The sequence below is a fragment of the Canis lupus genome, chromosome 24 (genome assembly GCF_048164855.1).
Source record: "Canis lupus baileyi chromosome 24, mCanLup2.hap1, whole genome shotgun sequence".
Taxonomy (NCBI): Eukaryota; Metazoa; Chordata; class Mammalia; order Carnivora; family Canidae; genus Canis; species Canis lupus.
Window position 1 is genome coordinate 11,961,847 of NC_132861.1, and position 24,446 is coordinate 11,986,292.

Sequence of the window (24,446 nt, forward strand, 5' to 3'; positions counted from 1 at the left end):
GTGGGCTTCCTTGTGACCCGATTTGACCTGGGAAGGCCGAGCTCTTCAAGCTTTCCAGATGGCTTGGAGCGAGAGGAAGTTCTTCCGGCTTAAATAAAGACAACCGATCCCCGCGTGCTCCGTGCTGCGTAGCACAGAACTCTAGACCGGGCAGGTCTGGCAGGCGTTCTGCACCTGTGTGCGCAGAGCAGCCTGGTGTTGTAGTGCTGCTACAGGGTGCCGTTTTAGCTCCTTCCCCTTTTCCGTGGGTGTGGGAACCAGATACCAGTCAGTGGTGTTTGGCTTCACGATTAGGGTAGTAGAGAGACATGCGCCTTCAGGAGGGAAACTAAACCTCCCAATACACGTGGTGGGGCTCGCCCTACAGAAGAAACCCAGGGTTGTGTTTTACTCCAGATTTAGTTCTAGGGGGAGAGGGTTGGGATTTCATTCCCTGGTGTAGTTTCCTACACGTGTGCCCTTTAAAATTTGACCAGCAGAACTGTGTGTGTGTTGGGGTATGGCTGGATTTTCTAATTGTCTTCAATTTGGATTATAACTTGGGAGGTACAGTAACATGTCTTGCCCTTTATGCTTGCTTCAGATAATAGGAAACCATGATACATTTATTCCCTTGATATTTTTAGTTGGTCTCAGTGGAAATTATTCTTATTTTTATATGAACACACCCTTCTGTCATTAAAACAAAAGGTCTTAACTTAAGTCACACAATCAGAATAGAAGTGAGGGGACGAAGTCAACAATGGTTTAAATAGTTTTGAAAGGTTTAGCATATTACGGTCATGTTTAATCATTACAGATGAATTTAAAGAGAGTCAGAGGAGTTCTGACTAAACAAACGGGGCAAGACTTAATAGAGATCAGAAATGTACGCAGTTGTTTGAATCTGGATTTGAGTCACATGAGTGCTCTTATGCATAGAATTATTTGCTTTAGAGGAAAAGGCTTGGAAGACAAGATTGCTGACCTCGGGGAGCTTGAATTCTAAGACATGTTAATTATATTTGGTATAAATACGTGTTTATTGGTTGTTCCACTCTGGAGTTTCTTTTCTACGGAGACTTGGAGGGCCCAGCATTATGTCTAATTGGATTGATCCCTTTTCATTATTAACTATGTGTTTGGAGGTATTGGTTTATTAATCCTAGGGAGGAATTTGAAACAGGGATAAGTACTGGAGAGAAACATTTTCCTCTAATGCAGAGGCATCTTGTAGGTGTTTATCATTCCACCTGGTTCTTGGTCCTCATTTCAAGCAGGACCTGTGGATGGGACCCTAGTGTTTTTCTGTATGATTGGTCTCGTCAGACCTGGGGACTCTCTACTACTGCCCTGTTCCACTTGAGGGCAGATGCTGTGGATGGACCATGAGGACTTGGCTTTTACTTTGGATGCGGTGGGGAACCATCACAGGATTACTTTAAATGCTCCATGGAGAAGAGATGGAGGGTAGGGGGAGTGGGTAGTAATAGAAGCAGGGAGACCAGTTCAGACTTGTAACTTAAGTTTGGAATAAAATCCGGCTTCAGGTAATTTGTGCACAAGAGAGAGTGACCATATGTCATTTCCTTCAGAGGTGATGGCAGCTTAGACTGGGATGGAAATGATAGAAATGTGAGGTGGTAGAGTTCTGCTCCACCTTATCTACTTATTCCATCTGTAGATTTTAAAGGGAGACTCAACAGGCTTGGCCAGTGGAGTCTATGTGAGATATGAAGGAGGTCAAATATGATTCCGAGGAATAGAGCTGCCATATTATATTAACGAGATGGGGAAAGTAGAGGAATGAGCGTGAAGAACTTTTTAAAAAGTCACAACTGACTTTTTTTTTTTTTTTTTTTTTAGGTATTTCCATCCTCAAGGGACAGGGCTGAACTAGATCTGTTCTCAGGGGCCCTTCTCAGGTACATGACTGCTTTGTAGCCACCTGCCCCAGGGTGGTGGCTCCCTTCCTTTTCACCTAGCCTTCTTGCTTCCTCACACCTAACATGGGGATCTCTTGGTGCTTGCAGCCTAGCCTCCCTGTGCTCCCCTGCCACTCTCCAATGGGTAACTTGGCTGTGGGTTTGTCCTAGTGCCAGAAGGAGGACCCTCTGCCACCTGGAGTGTGCCTTCTTTTTCATCCTTGGGCCTTCAGGGCACCTGCCTTCCAGGTGTTTCTTGTGCCTTAGGTCACTGGCATTGGATCCCACGCCAAGGTTCTATCTACCACAAGGATTTTAGTTCTCTTCCATCCACAGAATAGAGGAGTACCATCTCTCATGGCAGATTTACAGTCTTGTAGTAAACTTGAGATGAACAATCTTGTAGTAAACTTGAGAGGCTTCTTTTTCCTCTTTTTCCATAATTCACTCCCACCAACTCCAAAGCAGCAAAGCAGCTTTGAAAAGAACTCCCCTGCAATTGTTTAAACTGCACCTGAGTTTTCCATAGGAGGTTTAGTGCATTTACTGCCTGTGAGTTAGAAGAATGGGCAACAAAATGGCAAAACAATCTGGTGGACTGCTAAGTATGTTCATTCCACTCTAAAGTCATGCCTTCAGATACGTGGCATTGGCAGTACTCTGGGTGAAGCTGGGTTTACCTTACCCACTGGTCAGGATTTGTCCCTTCTAGGGGAGCACAGGTTGTAGGAAAGACATTTCTGAACATTGGGATAGATTCTGGTATAGCATTGACCCATCCTGCCATGCCCAATGTCTTTCATTTGGCTTTTTCCCTCTCTTGATTGTTGGTAAAGTTTTGGACTGCCAGATGGTACGTTTGGTGAACAAACGGCATAAACGAGTTAGAGCTGTGTGTGGTTAAAGGCATTTACAACGTCAGTACAGCCTGAACTGATGTGCCCGGAGATGAAGGAGGTGGCTCAGGGGAGCTGACAACAAGTAGTATGAATGCTGGGAACAGCACCACGGAAGGGTTCTGGAGTCCTGGCTTTCCTACTCTGTGTGTAGCTCCCAGAAAGGCATTTAGACTTTCTCAACTCCATAGACTTGCTCCATCCATAGGTGGAGGAAGCCTTCCCTCTTGGCCTCACAATAATGAAGCTCACGAACTATGAATTCCATAGTATTCTGTGGATGAATAAAGGTACCAAATCAATACATTTAGGTTTCTTTCATGAAGTAAGTTCTTTCTGTTAGCAGTCTACTATCCTGATTATGGCAACCGAAATCAAGTTCAGGGAAGCTTTCAAAGGCTGTTGCCAGGTGGACCTATCTGAAGCTGGAAGAAAGAATGTCCCACGGCTTGCTTGGGCTGTGCACCTTTATTTTTCTTTTCCTTTCCTTTTCTTTTCTTTTTTTTCTTTCTTTTCTTTTCTTTTTTTCTTCTCTTCTCTTTTTTTTTCCTTCCTTCCTTCCTTCCTTCCTTCCTTCCTTCCTTCCTTCCTTCCTTCCTTCTTCTTTCTTTCAGATTTTATTTATTTATTCATGAGAGACACACAGGGGCAGAGACACAGGCAGAGAAGCAGGCTCCCTGTAGGGACCCTGATGTGGGACTTGATCTCAGGACCCTGGGATCACAACCTGAGCCAAAGGCAGATGCTCAACCACTGAGCCACCCACGTGGTGTCCCGGGCTGTGCGTATTTCTGTATCTTCTCTTCCTCTCTCCGGAGTAGATCATCTGCTTTTTCTTCTCTTTTCTAGAAGCACAGAAGAAACGGGCAGTTTTGTTTCTTTAACGTCCTGTATTTCTGCTATAGTATTTTCTCCAGAATGTTCAGATAACGTTCTTTTTTTTTTTTTTTTTTTTTTTTTTTTTTTTTTTTAAGATTTTATTTATTTATTCATGATAGTCACAGAGAGAGAGAGAGAGGCAGAGACACAGGCAGAGGGAGAAGCAGGCTCCATGCACCGGGAGCCCGACGTGGGATTCGATCCCGGGTCTCCAGGATCGCGCCCTGGGCCAAAGGCAGGCGCTAAACCGCTGCGCCACCCAGGGATCCCTCAGATAACGTTCTTGACTGTGAGAACAACCATCTATTTTCCCGTTTGTTTGGGAGTGGGTCCTACATCCTGTGCTCCGTGTATTGCAGAATCTTCATTGTAGTGACCAGCTGGCAGTGCTGACTCTGGGCTGCAGAGGAGTGGCCTCTGCTGTGTGGCCAGCCTCAGTTCTCCTTGCATATGCACTGTGGGGTCATAAGAGATGCCATGAGTGCCTCATGCAGAAAGGGGTAGGTCTCCAAGTGGGGTCTGCTGACAGGATAAGTGCCTTTCCTCACGTATTTCTCACATTTAAATCCCTTTCCATATTGTTTGCATAATAATCGGCTTCTCTTACCTTACGGGATTGAGAGGATTTAAGTGGGGTAGTCTATGTTATGTACTTGACACAGCTTCTGGCACATACTAAGTGCTTAGAAGAAATGTTGACTATTATACTGGAAAGAAAACTCAGTGAAGTGTGGAGAAAAATAATTCTCATAACAAGTTTTCTTAACTTTAAGCCGAGGGCTTAAAATGGAATTGTGTCTGGATTGTGGTGGGTGGATGTAGTGCCAAGGTGTTGGGACAGAGAGCCTCTGAGGCATCTGCTGACCCAGGTCCAGGGTCTGTGGATTTGTACAATGGTTCCTGTACCATTGTCCCCTTTAGACCTCTTTACCACTGACCTTTTACAGTTGAGGTCATGGAGGTCATTCTGTGGCCTTTGTGCCACAATGGGGAAGGGAGGCATGGGGGAGGAACCACAGTCTCTGGGGCCATATTGATCCTGACTGCCTTGGTGACCTTGAAGTTGGAAACTCTTTGGGACCAGGGACCTCCTTGGGTATGTAGGGGATCAGGTTCCTTTAGATCTCAGACCTATACACTTTGGGTTTATCCACTTATCCTCTGGAAAGCTGAGCTGATAGCTTACTCCATTCTTAGCACTTGCTGGTATGTATCTGTGTGCATGCACGTATATGAATAAGAAAATTGTATGTGTGTGTTTTTGGGGGGAGTTTATTTACCCTCGTCATAGTCATCCTGACCCCCACACATTTTGTCTAAATTACCTTGAGGGCTTTGGCTTTAGAAACCAAAGCCAAGCAAACACTTAGGCCACCTCTGTGTTGTTTTCCACTTTATTTCATCCCTTCCTGGAGATGGCAATGGGGGTAGGGGTGGTGGGTACCTGACCTGGGGCAGAAGTGGGAAGGCAAGGGAGCAGACCCACTCTTCCCCACTCTTACTGTTGCTTCATCATTGTTATAACTGTTATCTTCCTATCTTAAGGCTGGGAAGTGTTCTTTTCTTCTGTATCTTCTTATTTGTCTATCAAGTACCATTAACCAGAGTCTGTTTTATCAAATAGGAAGGAAGGAAGACGTCTGGGGTTGGGAAAGATCAAGAATCACCAGCACATACTGTGTGCTTGGCACTTAATGTCTCCATGTAATCCTTATAGCCGCCCAGTGAGGTTGATACTTCTCTATTTTGAGTGATGGGAAGAGGAAGACCTGAGAAGTGATGCAAGTTGCCCCCAGGCACCCAATTGGATAGTAAGTGGCGAATGAGGATTTGAAACCCAGGGGCCTGGCTCTGAGTCCTGGCCATCAGTGTTCCTTAGGGCTATGGGTGGCAGCCTGTGCAAGGTGCTGGCTTCTCCTGGGACTGCGTTCTGGCCTGCCCCCCGCTATGGGCAGTCCCAGGCCTGAGACCTCAGCCCGTGCACCTGCAGCCACTCGGCCCCACACTCCCCTTGGTTTCTGAATGAGCTCTGGAGCTGTGCTTCTGGACAGTACCCTGCTTTTCCTCCACTCCTGGCCTGGAACACAGCGCTTTCCTCCATCCAAGCCCGCAGTGGAGCCCCGGTGCCCCTGGACAGCTGTGCAGGGAGGTGGCTGGACCGGGAGCTGGCATGTGTATGACGGACATCCGTGAGGCTGCCAGCTTCCTGGGTCGCGGTTTGGCATCCTGCTCACCAGGGCAGAAATGGAAGTGGAACTTGCTGTCCAGGCCATGGGGGAACCTTGTTTGACTTTTGTGTGTCTAGCCATCTGGGCCCCCAGAGAGCCCTCTTCAGGGCATCTTATGGGAACCAGGAACTTTACATGGCGGCAGTCACCCAGCCACCCTCTGGGGACCCAGGTGTTGACTGCTCATTTCCCCAGTGGGCTCAGGGCTGGCTGGCCCAGCCAGGGTAGCAGCCAGGGCCACGAAGCTGGCAGGTGGAGTGGGGAAGACTTTCTCACCCCTCCTGCCTTTCTCCTCCTTTTCTCCGGTGCTGTTCCTGTCTGGTTTGTATAACATTTCAAACTCAAACAAAAGTTACAGCAGCAGTACAAGGAGCTCCTGTGTGTATCTTTTTCTCAAATTCAACTCAGTGTTTATATTTTGCTCCTTCTATCCTTTCTATTTAGGTATCTGTGGGTCCATCGATCTATTGGCACACACCTGTATGCATTTTTTTCCTGAATGATTTGAGAATAAGCTGAAGATATCATGCCCTTTTATTTACCTCTGTGTACTGAAGTATGTATTTCCTAAGAATAAGGATGTTCTCTTGCATAACCTGATACTCTCTTGCATTTCCTGATACTCAAATCAGGAAATTGAACATTATCAATGTTCTCTAGTCCACAGTCCATGTTCAACTATCAGTTGTCCAAATAATGTCCTTTATACCCATATATATGAGTTTGTGTGTTTTTTTTTTTAATTTACTCATTAGAGACACAGAGAGGCAGAGACATAGGCAGAGAGAGAGAAGCAGGCTCCCTGTGGGGAGCCCGATGCAGGACTTGATCCCAGGACTCTGGGATCATGCCCTGAGCTGAAGGCAGATGCTCAACCACTGAGCCACCCAAGTGCCTATATATATAAAATTTTTATGTGTATGGGAGGGGAACTTTCAAAGGAACTATGGTCTGATTTTCTGTCTTTTAAGTCTTGTTGAGAAAAACGTTTCTGAAAGTTAGAATGGCCATTGTGAAGAATTTGGAAACTACAGAAAAATAAGAGAAGGGGAAAATAAAAATCATTTCTAATTCTATCATAGAGGCTTAGCACCAGGCTGGGTTAAGGGCTTAGCGAAAGGTGGGTGGAAGGCTTTGGCTCAGGGGGACCTGGGCACCCCAGACCTATGCCCCAGACACCCAGGTCAGGAGCCCATGGTATCCTTGGGCTGTGGGGAGGAGCAGGTTCCCTGTCTGGAGCAAAGCAGAGTGGAGTGTTTTTCCTGCCCCTGCCCACCTCTTGGGCGGTTGCCCACCTTAGCAGGTGAACTTAACCATCTCGGAGTAGGGGAGGGTGGAGATCATTAGTAAATACCCAGAACTTGGGATCCCTGGGTGGCGCAGCGGTTTGGCGCCTGCCTTTGGCCCAGGGCGTGATCCTGGAGACCCGGGATCAAATCCACATCGGGCTCCCGGTGCATGGAGCCTGCTTCTCCCTCTGCCTCTGTCTCTGCCTCTCTCTCTCTCTCTCTCTCTCTGTGACTATCATAAATAAATAAAAATTAAAAAAAAATACCTAGAACTTGTTCAAGACTTGAAAAGAAATGTTGTAGGTCCTCTCTTGTCCAATATATACCCCGGACTTCCTTGACTTAGCAGAACAGGGAGGAGGGGCCTGGGCCTCAATCCAGAGAAATGGCATGGGCCTCCTGGCAAATATGTGTGGTTATTTAACATGGTTGCCTGCTATTGAGCCTCTTGGGCCCCTACTAGCCAGCCAGCCAGTGGAGAAATAGGAGGTGAAGTTCTAAATTGTGAATTTTGCTCTTTGTCGGTGATTGTGCTGCCCAAAAGTTCCCAGGGGAAGGTTTCAGAACTTGTGTATGAAGTGTGGATCTTGCTCTTGGATTCCATTTATCCAAGCTGCTCTCTTCGTCATCGCCAGTGATAGCTGAAAGGGGCTCCCATTTTCCCGTTTTATTCATTTACTGAGTGAATCTGGGGTCTGGAGTGGTTTTGTTCCAAGAAGCTGCTGTTGCCTTGTCCACGGCTGGTTCCCAATCCTTTGTTACCTCAGTTTCTGTGAGCTATAAACCTGCATTATGTGTGAAAAAGGGCTTCTGAAGGGTGTGATCAAAAGCCTCAAGAATTTTTCCATGTGTTTATTTTTTCTTCTCTTGCACCAGACCCTCTCCTTGAAGGAGCTGGCCTTGAGAGTGACAGGGTGGGCAGCCGCCCAGACTGTGGACACCCTGCTGAGGCCACAGAACTCCTAACCTGCCCAGGTCCGGAGGGCTGCTCTTCAAAGAAACCCTTTGAAGTGCAAACATTTCCTTTCCTGAAAAGAAGGGAAATTGAAATGAAAACCTATTGTTCTGTGCAGACAATGTTCTCTTGGATCAAAGAAGGAGTGAGGCTTATAAAGGGAGATTCACAAATTAGACCTTAATGTGGTGCATGGTGAAGAAGGTGTGATCCTGCTGGTGTGCACTGCCCGGGCTCTCTTGAGTCGGTAAGATTGTATTTTTCTCCCCAACCTAAGGTCCTGAATCAGGTTTTTCATGCTGTATTTTAACTGTATTTCTTATTTGTGTTTTTGTCTTGTGGTAAGCATTTAGAAACATCTTTTGGTAAATTATGACACCATCCGGGATGGAATATTACGTAGCCAATGATAATGACATTTTATTTCTTTTTTGTTTTGAAGATTCATTTATTTAGTTTAGGGGGGTAGGGGGGCAGAGAGAGAGGGAGAGGAAGGGAATCTCAAGCAGACTCCCTGCTGAGTGTGGAGCCCGAGGTGGGACTCCAACCCATGACTCTGAGATCATGACCCGAGCCGAAATCCAGAGTTGGATGTTCAACTGACTGAGCCACCCAGGTCCCCAGAAAATGGCATTTTCAAAGAACACTTGATCCTATGGGAAAAACTTTGCTGTTAAAAGTGAAAGTAAAGTCTGGATGGAGTTTTCCATATTCGGTATTATCTTATCTGAGATATATATATTTGCACAGAAAGGAAACACTATTAAAACTGAACTTTGGTTTATTCACTGACCTGTATGTAGTAGAACCTAAGATAGTGCTCAACAAATATTTGTTGAATGAATATTTTCATAATTAGTAAAATAGTATTTTTAATTTTTATTTTTTTTAGAGAGAGCACTAGAATTGGGGGTGAGGAGAGGGAGAGAGAGAGAGAATTTTAGGCAGGTTCCATGTTTAATTTGAAGCCCAATGCAGGGCTTGATCTCACAACCCTGAGGTCGTGACCTAGGCCAAAATCAAGAGTCAGACACTTAAACTGACTGAGCCACCTAAGCACCACAGTAAAACAGTAGTATTTTAAAGGGGGAAAGTCTTTGAATCAAATAGTAACATTTTGACAGGTAGAAAGAACAACAAATTATTTTAAATTTCTATTGTATTCCTGCCCTGGCATCTCAGTTTGGGGCTTACTTTGTTTTTTGGTACAAATATGTACCACATTTTGTACTTTGGTACAAATCATGGTATGAATGAGTGATTTGACATTTCTAGTTTTAGAATAATTCTGTCCTGTTGAAATTAGAGTATCAGAATGTTAAATTTTTCCTGGGTTGCCTATTAAGCACTTTCACAGATGGGGTAAAATTATGTCTCTTCACATACTCTGTAGCTGATATACCATTGGAGCAGCTTGTTCTGTCCTATTGAGAATTTTGCCTGATTTGTCCAGGATGTCTCATCTTTGAGCATTAATACTGCCATGAAACACTGGCTATACATTATTCTGATTTCTAAGTTCTTTGAAAACACAGCATCTCATCCTTACCTGCAGTGTAGATTAGCTTTGAAAATGGCCTTGGTCTTGGTGGTTCTTTGCAGGGATGGTGAATGTTACAGCCACTCACCCATAGATCTCCCAGGTGAGATCATTTCATTCCTCTCAGAAGGACACAGGCACTTAGTTTTCAGAGGTGTATCGGTAGCCTTTCCACCATGCCATCCACACAGGATTCTGGAAGCCTGGGCTTTGGGAAGGCTTTCTTCAGGCCATTTGGGATAAGGCTGGTGGTGCCCGCACACTGGTTCTCCTGAGTGTGGCAGCTTTCAGACTCCTGTGGCTGCAGTCCACAATAACAAATCATTTTACACTGTGATCAAGTATGTACACAGAGACATACATATATATAGATTAAAATGAAAGTTTTCATGAAACAGCACACATTATTGTACTTGTGGTGCATTCTGATAATTTTTATTCTTTTCTATTGCATGTTAGAAAAAAGTCCTAGTGATGACTTGCAGTTTGCAAACACTGTTAGGCTTGGGCATGCTACTCTGCAAACCCACCTGCTGCTCCCACCTTGGTGGCCTGAATTTCACGTTCACTGGGCTGGCACGTGGGAGGAATTCTCTGTCCAGACTGGTTTGGACAAAGGCAGTCAGGGGGTAGAGGTTTCTTTTTGTGGTGCTTTGAGGGTTTCTAACTGAAGTGGACATTCTTGTTTGTGATGATTCCCAAGAAGGTATATAGGAACACAAGGCAAGACCTGTGTGAGCGAGTGGGAGGATGGGCAGACTACCTGTTGATGGTGGAGCCCCATGTAGGGCTCAATCCCAGGACCCATGAGATCATGACTTGAGCTGAAACCAAGAGTTGGACCCTTAACCAACTGAACCCCTGTGTATATAATTCTTAAAACAATTATAAATCAAGGGAATTGATTCTATGAACAAGAGCTTAGTAACAGAATAGAATCAGAACAAGATAAGTTGCCTACTTTGTTGAAACATTGTCTAAATATCTGTCCTTGTTTCTGGTAAACTTCTTTTATTTCTTATGCTTCTCAATAATAATAAATTTATTGTAAGGATTCAGAGTACTTAGTTTACAGTCTTTTAAAAATTCATCTGCAAGATACAAATATTACCACCACTACTGATACTATTTGAGAAGACTCCTCATGAGCTTGATATTTTGCTCTGATATATGTTAATATTATGTGACATAGGGGATAGTCTGTAATTGTAATTGCATAACACATTCCTACAAAAATCTATAACCTCAAATTTGTACAGCTAGTTTTGTTTTAAAAAACTACTTTTGTTGGAAGACGTTCTTTCTAGAGGGCAATCTTGGGTGATATCAGGCAAGAACATTCATTGGTTCTTTGAGTAATCTGAATGGAACTGTGAAGAATGTCTCACTAGTCTTAGAGTTGGATACAATTGGAATTTTGGAAATTATCGGGTGTAGTTTGTGGCAGGATTCAGGCCTAATTACTGACTCTCAGGTCTGTGGTCTGAAGAGTCAAGGCAAGGGAATTGCCACCCTAGATATCCTGGGTGATTTTGAGCAAGGGCAGAGGCTGGGGAGAACAGCATACTCTGCACAAAGTGCCATCACAATCCTGTGTTTCTGGCTGTTTTGCCTTGAGGATCTGCAAGGGACTTCTTGCTGAATCACCTCAAGGAGCTGGTGGGAGGTTTGGAGCTTTGTAGGGGTGTTGGCTCCCCTTAGGGGTCTCTTTCCAGCTAGGTGTATGACTGTGAACAAGAAGGGAACCATTTGCCCTGGAGAGACAGTATGAGCAAGGATAGAGGGAAGGGACCGATCTCTCCATCCGGATGCTTTGCAGGAGCAAGCAGCATGGCCCCAATTTCAGATGAGTAATGACTCCAATTGTGGTTCTCTCCCCTTCTGCTAGAATTGCTCTTGCCAGTAGACAAGAGCTGCTCTTGAGCTAACAGGACTGTGTGTGTGGGCGTGGATATAGGCTCCTTTAAAATTCTGTCACCTAATAGACCCCTGCTAGGTCTAGACATCATAAGAGGCCCGCACCTACAGTTGTACACTAATAAAAATAATAATGAATAAGTAAAAATTTAAACGTACGGTTGAGACCAAGCATGTCATATTTTGTTTCTGGAAATGTAGCATTCAAAGCGAGAGACTTTGACCATGTTGTGTATGTTGGATGGGTTTTGTGATATGCTTCTTCCTTTTTTTTTCTTCTTAAGATTTTATTTATGTATTCATGAGAGACACAGAGAGAGAGAGAGAGGCAGAGACACAGGCAGAGGGAGAAGCAGGCTCCCCACAAGAGGCCTGATGCGGGACTTGGTCCCAGACCCCAGGATCACACCCTGAGCCAACCCAGGCATCCCAATGATATGCCTCTTCTTTATTTTACTCATCGGCCACTGTCTAGAAAGCATGGAGGTAGGCACATATACATGGATTGGGCAGATGTAATAGGGCCGGCATTGAGGAGAGAGAATAGGAACACATTTCAGTAAGTACGTAAGATAAGTAACTTGCATGATGTGATAATGCCTTTCATAGTGTAAGGTTAAACTTGAGGTGGCTTTAAGCTACCTAGACCAGATCCTTCCCAAGGGATCTCCCTGAAGAGCAGATCTGATGTAGCAGGTCTGGGGGGCATTTCTAACCAGCTCTTGGGATCTTTGGGATAAACGGTGTCTACAAAATTGCTGGAACCTTGAACTAATCAAGGAGACCTGAGCTCCCGAGGACAGGGCCTGGGCACATGTGTCTTTGTGGCTCCAATCCCTGGGGCAGTCCCTGGTGCTGCTTAGGTGCTCAAAAGGTACCTTTTTGAGAGCTAAAGCAATTATTGTCTGAGAGCCCATATGCTTCCCAGCCCCTGGGATGGGAGGGGTGTGGGGGCCCATTGGTGTACTCATTTCTGACCAGCCTGATTATCTCTTTATAGCCAACTGCAGATAGGAAGTGGTAAGTCAGACTGCAGAGGTGGGGCTCTTAACCATGGGGAGAAGTGATAGCTGGGGCCCTGGCCATAGGAACGCGGCACAACAACATACAAGGAGAAGCAAGAAGCAAATAACCACTGTGGTTTGGGATACTTTACTCTCCATTTTGGGAGATCTGTGTGCATGACCATCTGTAGCTCTGTGCCTCAGTCGTGTCTCCCCCCCCCCCCCCCCCCCGTAGGCTGTGTTGAGGATTAAGTATATCAAGTGATGAGTTGAGAATATTGCCTGGTATTCAGTAAATGTGAGCTATATATTTTATATCAGGGTTCGTATGTAAATGGTTAAGCTTCAGCCGTCAGGAAGGTTTCTACCAAGTGAGAAATCCAGTTCCAGAGGCCACATACATGCATTATTGCTTCGCTGGTAAAGGAGTAGGTGTAAATTAACACGTAAAGCAATTCCTCCAGAAAGACTGGGGAGTGCTCAGGAGAGGTTGCTACTTGTTCTCTCTTGGTCAGGAATTTCTTAATGCAAGAAGTGAATGTCAGGAGCCTTCTACTTAGGGGCAGGGGGAGATGCGCCAAGGGACAGGGCATGGTAGTGCCAGGGCGGGTACAGGATGCGAGGTTCCATGTCCCTTGCTCAGAAGACCTGAAACTAGGCTGTCACTTTACAAAGGAGGGCACATTTTTTGGCAGATGCTCATGTGTTTAAGGCCCCTTGCATTTCCTTGTGTTTGGTTCTGAGCAGTTGTAGAAATGGATGGCCAAAGGTGAGGGGTGCTCAGGCACAAATCCCATCTGCCTCCCAGAGGTGCTGGGCTTGGCCAAGGGGAGAGACTTGCCTCTGAATAGTCGGGGAAGAACTTAGCTACTTTTGATAGACATTCAGCTAGAGGCCTTGTGCCCCATACACGTATTGGCGTTGAGGCCTTTAGAGTTAGAAAGAAGGCAAGGCAGAATGGTTTCTCAGAAAGCTTTGATGTGGTTCTGTTCCCCCACATTTCACCTCATATGCTGTGAAAATACCCAGGAGTCCTCCGGAGTTCCTTGATCTGAATGGTATTCTTGCACCTATTCATAGGGACAGAAGGGGGTGGTGAGAAGCCACGGGAAGGGAGTGTTAGTAAGTTCAGTGTGTATGATTTTAATTTTTGCTATGTTGTCTGGTTCCTTGATTCATATGCTTATTAGAAGTCTTTCTGTCAAATGGTATAGAGAAACAATATTTACATTTCTTTTTTTAAAAAATATTTTTTAAATTTATATATTCATGATAGACAGAGAGAGAGGCAGAGACACAGGCATTGGGAGAAGCAGGCTCCATGCTAGGAGCCCAACGTGGGATTCAATCCTGGGACTCCAGGACCACGCCCTGGCCCAAAGGCAGGCGCTAAACCGCTGAGCCACCCAGGGATCCCCTACATTTCTCTTTCAAACGTGGAGCTTGAGATTGCTTCTGTAAACACTTGTGAGCCAAGACTGGACTTTCTTGGGAGGTCCGAGGAAGGCGGTGGTGACAGTGGGGTCATGGCTGGGTGGGGACTGGCCCATGCCCTATACTCTGTACCCTTTTGTAGCTCCTGAATTTTGCCTTCCACATGTGTTGCCTTTATGAAATCCCATGATGGCATCATGTCTTTGGGACAGTCAGGTTTAATTTAATGTTGTTTCAGGATCCCTGGGTGGCGCAGCGGTTTGGCGCCTGCCTTTGGCCCAGGGCGCGATCCTGGAGACCCAGGTTCGAATCCCACATCAGGCTCCCGGTGCATGGAGCCTGCTTCTCCCTCTGCCTGTGTCTCTGCCTCTCTCTCTCTCTGTGACTATCATAAATAAATAAAAAGATTTAAAAAAAAATTAAAAAAAAATTTAATGGTGTTTCATACAGGAATGCAGAAGGTGGTTTCTAATGACCCTATTTATACTCTTCAGGCTCTAGAAACCTGCACATTCTTTGTCTCACAAGGCGTTTGTGTGAAAAATGCCTTTTAAAGGAGAAGGTTATGCCATCCAGTGCAAGTTCTGCTCTCCATGCATGTCTGTATATTGTCTGAACACGATAAAAGGTAATTTGTACAATAGGGGATGTTTTTATGATTGTGCAAGGAAGTCCAATATGGTAGAGGGGCAGGATGAGCTCTAAACATGGCTCGATGAAAGTTTATTTGCGCCTGGAGCCCTTTGTCCTTTGCTTCCTAGCCACAAAGTCCTCCTGGGGACTCATCGCATTTTCCTCTCCAAGTACCCCCAAGTACCTGCTCGCCCCCTGTCAGTTAGACATGGCCTGGAAGTCCAGAGACCTCCATGCCACTGGCCTAGCCGTGGACTAATGTGATTCTGGGCAAGGTTAATAAGCACTCAGGGCCACATTTTCTCCTTTTGGATTCAGAAGAGATTGGATCAGGATATTCTCTTTGGGATGTCCAGTCCTAAGCAGGAAGCTGGTGACATTCCATGATTATGGAGCTGCTGAAGAGCTCCATGCAGCTTGGTGTCCATACTGTAAAAGTAGGTGTAGAGTGGGAATAGTTGTAATCAGATGTAGTGGGAAACAGAAGGTCTGCTGTCAGGTTGGTGCAAAGATCTTGACTAAGAAGTATCACTTTGCCTGTATTAGCTCAGAAATAATGAGCCAGGCTACTAGTGCAGCCAGTGGGGGAGCACAGTGTAAAAGTACCCAGTAACCAGCATCCACATAGTCTACCAGACTCTCACTCCCTCTTAGGAATACTTCAGAAGAACCCATGCTGGTCAGAATTTTGTGTTTCCTAAGTGCATCTCTGGAAAGAGTGAGCAGTCTTGGACCAAGTGTTCCATGGTCCCATGCAGGGCTCGTGGATGTTTACCCATAGACAAGAGCAAGACCTTCCTAGCAGGGGCAGCCAGTTGCTGGTGTCAGGTGCTTGGCAGCAGCATCCTGTTGTGTGAGGCATCTCCTACAGAGGTTTTGGAATGTTGGGACAGGCCATGAGAAGCTTTAGTCCCAAACTACCTCTCTAGGGAAGAAGCTTGAGAGAGATGATTTTCCAAAGGACTAGCCAGCCATGCACATCAAAACATACACAGGCCCCATCAAAGGAGAAAAACTGCAGGCTTGCTGGTGTTAATCCAGCAAGCTTGAGTTCAGAATGCACTCTCAGCAGCAGCAGCAGCAGCAGCAGCAGTGAGAGCGGTCTTCTCTTGGAAACGGTGCTTCTGGAAAAATCCTTCCCAGTATTCTTGCTTCTGCCTCTCTTCCACCTCCTCATATGTCTCCATAGTGGAATAAAGAAAGAGGTCTGACAGAGAAGGGGCAGCAGGTTCTTCCCTGCTACCAGGTACCATATACAGAGAAAAGAGCACACATGACTTTTTTTTTTTTTAAAGATTTTATTTATTTATTCCTGAGAGACACACAGAGAGAGGCAGAGACACAGGCAAAGGGAGAGCCCAATGTGGGACTCGATCCCAGGACTCGGGATCACACCCTGAGCTAAAGGCAGACGCTCAACCGCTGAGCCACCCAGGGGCCCCACACATGACTTTTTTTAAAGTCCGCTGCTTTTGATGGGCTGTGACAGGGAACCAGTTCAGGGGTCTTGAAAGGCCACTGCTTTTCCAGCGTTGGTGAATCTTCAGGGTGCACAGAGCACCTGATTTCTAGGAGGAGATAGCAGTTGAGAGCTGATGGTCCTGTACTTGCATTTCTCTCTGCTTGGGAGCAACCTTCCCTTTGCCGCTGCTCCTCAACCCTTGCTGCATTCTGCAATAGACTAGCCTGGGTGCAGACCATGGGACACCTAGCACCTTTCATGGGCTTCAACTTCAAGGGTCCCCTTCTTAAGGGCATTCTGCCCAAGGTCCTTTAGATTTGTCTTAGTGGACATGACCCAGCTGATGACCAAGCTGCTTTGATGTGGAGATGGATTCATATAAAAATAACACCGGTGTGTTGAACAGTGCACACTCAGCCGTGCCATTGAGTTCACATAAGGTTCAAAGGAGGACAAAGGATGGCAGATAGTCAAATTTGCAAAAAAAAAAAAAAAGACTTCACTTGTACAGCTGAAGTTCAGATGTCTTAAATATCTGCTCTCTGGACAGAAATCCGATAAGGGTTGTATTACAGAAGAGGGAAAATTTCTAGTCTGTAAGCCCCAAAGAAGCCTTTGCTTATGTTTGGGAATGGAGGAGAGTTTGTAAGAGGGTTGACTGGAAGATTTGGGACTGTCCAGTGTGGCAGTGCCAAGGGGAAGAGGTGTGATCAGAGTTTGAAACTCCCTCCAGGCCATGGCAAGGTGAGCCGCAGATTTATCAGCCAGCTCTGGAAGTCAGAGTTTGCCCCTTGTCGGGACTTTCAAATGTCTTAGAATGCGAGGCAGATAGTGCTTTCTGCAGCTGGTAACAAATTGACAGAAGCAGAGGGAGTAGAAGCGGAAAAGGGAAGTGGGCTCAAGAAGAATGTTGTTACTGATAGTTGGATGGAGCCAGGGGTGTTTGGAGTTTATTACCAGTCTTTTGCAAATGCTATCATGGACATGCCTGTTTACAAACAAAGCACACTTTGTGGCCAAAGACAGGACTCTTGGCCAGAATACACCAAGTTTGACCAAGATGTTATTTCTTATGTTCTTGGCTCTCCAGATCTGGGCTGCGTGGCATTTTGGAGAGAGGCAGGACAAACTCAGTGCCTAGGGTGCCCATCTGAGTTGTCTTATTCACATTCTGTGGTCCTTGTAAAGTGAGATGCAGCCCCAAGATGGACAAAACCCCGTCTTTGAACCAAATTCCAGAAGATTTCCCTGCTCTCTCCTGGGTGTTTTCTTCCCCTTACCTGGGGCCTCACTTCTCCAGCTGTGCTATGCCCTCCACACAAGGGGCTTGTGGCTGGCTCGTGCATTTGGCTCCAACTGTGGGAGCCCATGAGTGAGTCGCCCTGCTCCGGCTAGCCCTGCCTGAGTTGGGTCGGGGTGTGGAGTTAAGAGCTGGAATCTAGCCAGGTCACTGGCCAGAGGTGTGGAGAAGGCCTGGGATGCCATCAGGAGCAGTCTGCCCTGGATTGGAAGGTGGCCTCGGAGGAGAGGCACAGGAAAGGGAAGCCTCCAGCCCCATCCGACTGTCAAGGTCACTGCCCCTTTAACCAGAGCAGACCCAGACATTATGTGTGGACTTTTATTTGAATTCTAGAACTGACCTTGTGTTTCACTGTTGATAATTTATAAAGTTTCACATTGGCATTAAAATTGAGGTCAGTAATAGATCAGCAGTGGACATCACAAGACAGGGCAAAGGCTCCTCTAACTTAGATCTACCTGCATAGGCTTTGGTGCCAGGAAGACCTGGGTTTTTTGGTTTTGGCTGCAGTGCTGCCTCGGGATATGGACCTGCTCCAGGCCTCACTCTGCTCATCATTCAGGCAAACACCAGCTTCTAGGGCGTCTGAGAATCCAGGGAGTGGCCGACCAGTGTTCCCGGCTCGCAGCTCCATGTGTAGTAGTTAGGCAGATGTTTGTTCCCTGTGTATGTCACTCCCCATTTTTCTGTGTACCTTCTAATGGTGGTAGAGATGGTGCATTTGTTGTCAGAAATGCACACCACGATATACACCCCTCTAACAAGGTTCCTCAGCAAATGAACAGCTAGGGGAGACCTTCAGAGCAGGTGCAGACAGCCCTGAAAAGCTCAGCTCCCTTCCAACTCGGGACACTCGGCAGCTCCACAAAGTACACATTTGACTTGAAGGTGGTATTGTTGGTGTCAGCCTTTGGAAAGTAGGGAGAATTTGGGACCCCAAGAAACATGTCGGTTGCATTAACTACTTCCTAGCTGTGAGAAAATTGGTCAGTCTTATCTCTATGAGGTAGCTGGTAGTTCTTTATACCTGCAGAATGCATTTTATTTCTTGTCCCTGCCAGTCTCACGAGTTTGTGTTCTTATTCATGGGAGCAGAAGGCAGCATTGAGCATTACTGATGTTTGCTGAAGATTAATAGTAAAAAGCGTATCTTCAGCTCTGCATGAGGAGCTGTGGGGTCCTTCTTTGGAAGTTGCTAGGCAGTGGCCAATGGCCAGAGCTGGCACCAGTGTCCTCCACATCAAGATGGAGATCTATTCCTTTGGACCAACTTTGAAAAAATTAGTACTAAGAACATAGACTCCGTTTGGAATTTAAACCTTTCAGGCGTTGCTGCGAAAAGCCTTTGATTTAATTTGTATATAAACTCACTTTCAGCTTAAGTCTTTTTTTTTTTTTTTTCAGCTTAAGTCTTTTAACTTCGTCATAAAATACCTCAAAGTCTGGTGGCAGAGGCATAGAGTGTTTGTTTTGTGCCAAGAATTAGCATATCCATAAGCTAAATACAGCTTTCACTTTGTCCAGGCACGAGTTGTTTGTAATTTCTAAATTTGGGGCCTTGTAGCAGAGTGGAAAGTTCCACAGAAGCAAAGCAAATAAGGGGCTGGCTCTTTAAAAATTCAAAATATACTGTGGACTTATCCGAAGTTAGAAGCGGTATACAATACTCTATAAAAATATATGTCCCCCCTTTTTTGAAGTTTATTGTTTTAGTAAGGCGTCCCTGGGATTTCTTCCAGCACAGATCAAGGAAAATTGGTGCAGGGTTGAAAATACTTTTATGTTTAAATAAGAAAATGGTGTTGTTCTTAGATGTTTGTTTGATTAAGCGCTCCCATAACTAAAGAACAGTTACAGCAGTTACATAAAGGGGCATAGAAAAAAATGCATTCTGAACTAGATTCGCTTTAGTTTGGGAGGTGGTAGCCTTTCTTCTCTCCTTTATTTATGTGACTCTCAACATGTGCTTCATTGGGTACAGTAGCAGGTGTTTTTGCTCATTTGTTTGGTTTAGGCCCAGCACAGATACTTGTGATTCGTACTACAAATAATCCTCAGCTGACAAACTGGAGAGCAAAGACTACTAGCTACTGTGGTGACTGCCACCAAGTCTTTCTTTTTTTTTTTTTTTAATTTTTATTTATTATTTATGATAGCCACACAGAGAGAGAGAGAGAGAGAGAGGCAGAGGCATAGGTAGAGGGAGAAGCAGGCTCCATGCACTGGGAGCCCGACTTGGGATTCGATCCTGGGTCTCCAGGATCACGCCCTGGGCCAAAGGCAGGCACTAAACCGCTGCGCCATCCAGGGATCCCCCAAGTCTTAAGATTTACCGTAGACTTGCATTTTCGATAATCATGTAAGAGTTCAAGTTTTTAAAAGAAGCTCTTTGAGAAGTATAGAATTCATTCATTCATTCATTCATTCATTCATTCATTCATTTGGCAAATATTGCTTGTGTGCCTCTGTGTGCTAGTACCGAATTACCAAAGTGTTTGCCCTTACGGGGCATAATTCCTTGGGGTTCTCAGCAGATACTGTGTAGTTGCAAGCAATTGGCTGAGGACCCTGTTTTTTGTTTTTTGTTTTTAACAATGAATCCAACTAGAGTGAATGCCATGCTCTCACCACCTACTTTCTGAAGACTGAGCTCTTACTACTATACTAAAACTGCTCACAGTTGCTTCTTTTTCTAATTAGATTCAGTGATCTGTCATCATTCCTCACCCTCGTCTCTCTGAAATAGCTAATATGGTTGGTCGTTCCCATTTCCTGCAGACTCTCCTTTTCTGGGTCTGCTGCAGGAATTCACATGCACATGTGTGTGTGGGAGTCACCGCTCACTGCGAGGGCTGTGGAAAAGCCTTTGCCCAGAGGCAGTCTGCAGAGATGGGGCTGATAGCCCTGGGCAAGGAGTGGGGGGGTGGGGTGGGGTTGAGGTGTTCAGGCCTGAGCCCTCAGCACCAAGCTAGGGTTATTGGATTTACCAACTAAAAATACTGCATGCCCAGTTAAATTTGAATTATAGATAAGCAGTGGATGCTCTTCTAGCATGACTCCTTTTTGCTAAAATAAGTATTTGTTGGCGCATTTGGGACACAATTATGATACACTTGGAACATATTTACACTGAAGCATTAGTCTTTGTTTGCATGAAATTCAGATTTAACTGAGTGTCCTGTATGTGATCTGGTAATTCTCTGCCAAGCTAACATGAAGACCCTCTGTGTCGTGGCTCCTGGCACCTTTGAAAGGTGAGGGTGTGGCCGGTAGAGAAACTTCTTTCTTTAGGGAGCCCATCTGCTTGTGGACTCTTTTTAGAGTTGCTCTTTCCTCTTTATTCCCTCCTCAGCTTTGCAGAATGTGCTTGTTCTCCACAGTCTCTTGCTCGTCTCCTTGTCTCCCAGGGTGCTCTGTCCCTGTCAACATGCACCTTTCCCTGGGAGGCCCCATCCAGAGCCTCCTCGTCAGATTCTGATTCGCTCAGCTGCTTGCTGGACACACCAGTGACCTGAGGATATTTTGACTCTGTTTGTGAATGTACACATTTCCTTTTTTTAAGATTTTATTTATTCACGAGAGACACAGAGGCAGAGACACAGGCAGAGGGAGAGGCCAGGACCCCGGGATTATGCCCTGAGCTGAAGGCAGATGCTCAGCTACTGGGCCACCCAGACATTCCAAATAGACAATTTTCTTAGCAATCACAGATAAATTTTAGATGAAAATATTTCCGAGTGAGCTTCAGTTTAACTCAGTTAAGTTTTTTTGGGCACAGATAAACCGCTTAAATTTTGCATTTTTTTTTTTCTGAAAGCATTCTCATTAGGGTAATTATTTTCCATTTATGTTTTCAAGAAAGATTTCCTGCATCTGTTAGCCCTTATCTAATATAGCCGACTTTACTCAGTGTAGTTCTGCCACTGTGTGTTCTGGGTCACTTCTTCCAAGCCTGGTTTTTGCCTAGATCCCATTTTGCAGTTGAATTCTTCATGCACGATTTGGCCTCTGTCAGCTATGTGTATGTGTTATTGTCTCTTGATGGTATGTTTGGTCTACCGTGTGTGGCTAATTCTCTTCTCTCTTGTGCTTCTGGCCCCTTGGTATATTACGGATGGGAGCAGAGAGAGACCAGTGGGCCCAACTGGTCAGGGCCATGGCAACTCAACAAAGGCCTTGCCCTCCTCAGCCCTGGTGCTTCCAAACCCAGACTCAGGATTGGTCTCCCAAATTTGTTTTTCTTGACCTCACTACTTGAGGAGCCCTCCATCTCCCCATCAAGCGGACTTGAGGTGTTAAGAGTTTGCTTTGACTTGTTATCCCCTCCTCTAATAGTCAACCATTTATTGCATCCTGTTGACCCTTTTTTTCCCTCTGGCACAGGCATCTTCCTCTCTAGCCCCACTCCAGCCGTGACCTCTGTGGTGGTGGCTTTCAGTTCCCTGCCCTCCATCCTTCTAAAGCCCTCAAGCATGTTCTCTCTGTACGTTCTTTCATATTTCATTTCTCCCCTGTTAAATCACAGGCCCTTCTAGGCCAGGGACCTTGAGGCTTTCTCCGTGCCCTGCAGTTCCTAACAGGGTGCAAGCAGTGGAACATTCAGGAAGTGCCACTTTGGATGAAGGATGGTGCTCTGCCCGCAGGGCCCAGGGCCAGGCTGGAGGGCTGCAGAATGGGGCTTCTCAGGGCAGGGGTGTGACCCAGTAGGGCATCAGGTGGTCCAGCTGTGGCACCTCCTCACCTGCGTGTGGCACCTTGTCCCCCTCACACACAGGTAACCCCAGCACTGGGAGACAGTGCCTGCCTGGCTGCTGGCCATCTGGCATCCTTCCCAGTGACATTTCTCTTTGACCTTTCCTTTGAAGAAGGGTTTTGAAGCAACATTGTGCATGTAGAGGTCAACAAAGAAGCGTGGATGATATGCTGACAGAATGTGAGTTAAAAGGCAGGAAGTGAGGCTGCTCGATACAACCAGGTTGAGGGGATGAGCCGAAAAAAATGCCCATGAAGTAATTCTTTAATCATTTGTCTTGAGAGACGTAAAGTGGGACATGGAAAACAAACATTTCCATTCAATGTATACACAGTTCGGCAAAACAAATAACTGGGCTTTGTGAGTGTCCAGACCTCCTGGGAGGAGGAAAGCGGCCCCTTGACTGGGCGTGCTTCCCCCCACTCCCGAGGTCAGAGTGGAAGAATCAGAGGAGCTGCCCCTGTGGTAGAGCAGATAGAGCAGAGCATTTTCTTTTTCTCAATGAAAGCAAAAACTTCCACATTTGGCCCATGAGCCAGATGGATGAAAAGGTCCCTGGGGTGGCATGGTGTCATCCCGGGGATGGACCCTCAGCTGGCACCACTTGACTGCACACTTTAAAAGGAGCACCCAGGGGATCCCTGGGTGGCTCAGTGGTTTGGTGCCTGCCTTTGGCCCAGGGCGCGATCCTGGAGTCCCGGGATCGAGTCCCACGTCGGGCTCCTGACATGGAGCCTGCTTCTCCCTCCTCCTGTGTCTCTGCCTCTCTCTCTATCTCTCTCTGTCTATAATAAATAAATAAATCTTAAAAAAAAAAAAAAGCAGGGGTAGCACTCCTCAAAAAAATAAAATAAAATAAAATAAAATAAAATAAAATAAAATAAGCACCCATTGAGCCTTGCCGGCACCTGAGTGACACCCCGAGATTAGGATGGCTGTGGTCGCCGCCAGCTCCCGACATGCATGCTGCAGAGGACATCCGTCTTCGTGCTGCAGAAACCAGGATACTTAAGTATTTTAAAATAAAAATTAGTGGCTAAAAACTCAGTCATTATTGATTACAGTGTTTATATAAAATCATGTATTTTACATACATTGGCCATGTTTATTTTTTTTAATAGTTCTAAGCCAGTTTAAAGATCTCTATGCAACAGCCCTGAAGTCTTTTACCATCTGAATTAGGGTAGATAGAAATAAACCAGACAATCAACTTAATTTTATGTTTTAAGCTATATATTTGCATAATGCCTTGTCAATTACTGAATACCTTCATTTTATAAAAGCACAGTTATTTTGAGTACTTAATCTTCACATCACTTCACAAGCTGACTTTTAATAAGATCTCTTGTAAATTAAGATGCTAATAAAAGTAATAGCAAACATATAGCACTTACTACGTGCCAGGTGCTCTTCAGTGCATTGCACATGTTAATTCATTTGAGCCTCTCCCAAACTCTGAAGTAGCTGTTGCTACTATTATCCTTGTCTTGCAGAGGGAATAAAAGGAACCCAGTTTTATCTGAGAATTTAATTTCTATCTTGCCTCTCTGCTCCTTGATTTTCACAGTAAGGAAAAGGCAGGGATTGGGTGAGTTGTAGATGAGTTAAGTAGTATCCTTATTCCAGTTTTCAGATGAAACAGGAGGGTTGAGTGAGTTGTTCATGATTGCACAGCCAGGGCCAGGTAGGGCTTCTAATTCCTCAGGTCAGTGAGCAGGTGTAAAATGGCACATAGGAAAATTTTTTCCCACTCAGCGTGACTTAAAATCAATAATGTAGCTTAATAGGAATTTCCAGGCCTTCCTACCCAGGTGCAGAGAATGTTCAGAAGAGGGACCACTGCACACGGAAACTATTTCATCTTATGCCATAAAGACAGGGTGAGGGACTCCTGGGTGGCTCAGTGGTTTAGAACCTGCCTTCGTCCCAGGGTGTGATCCTGGGGTCCTGGGATCGAGTCTCACATCGGGCTCCCTGCATGGAGCCGGCTTCTCCCTCTGCCTGTGTCTCTGCCTCTCTCTCTGTGTCTCTCATGAATAAATAAAAAAAATCTTAAAAAAAAAAAAAAAAAAAGACAAGGTGAATGCATCTGCTTAGGGACTCGCACTCAGGTAGGAGGTACTAGATTTTTTTTTTCTTTGTTGGCCGGTCCAGGTAATGTGATTATGTGCATGAGGCTGTGTGGGAGCTTACCTGTTATGTCAGGAAACTTTCTGCCCTGGGGTCCTGACCTTGTCCTTGTTACCTGATTT

The 24,446-nt window shown here is 45.6% G+C and overlaps 1 protein-coding gene across 7 annotated transcripts in view; it reads left to right on the top strand.

Moving 5' to 3' along the window:
* Window positions 1–24,446, top strand: part of SLC7A1 (solute carrier family 7 member 1) — a 139,953-nt gene that overhangs the window by 60,773 nt on the left and 54,734 nt on the right. For 2 of the 7 annotated variants that reach the window (XM_072795612.1, XM_072795608.1), the window contains exon 1: window positions 1,846–1,904. The exons of 3 other annotated variants lie outside the window; for them this stretch is intronic. The gene's annotated coding sequence lies outside the window, so the exon portion shown is untranslated. Of the gene's footprint in view, window positions 1–1,845; window positions 1,905–8,284; window positions 8,399–24,446 lie in introns of those variants that run through there. 2 more of the 7 variants (XM_072795613.1, XM_072795609.1) reach the window with 2 other exon arrangements.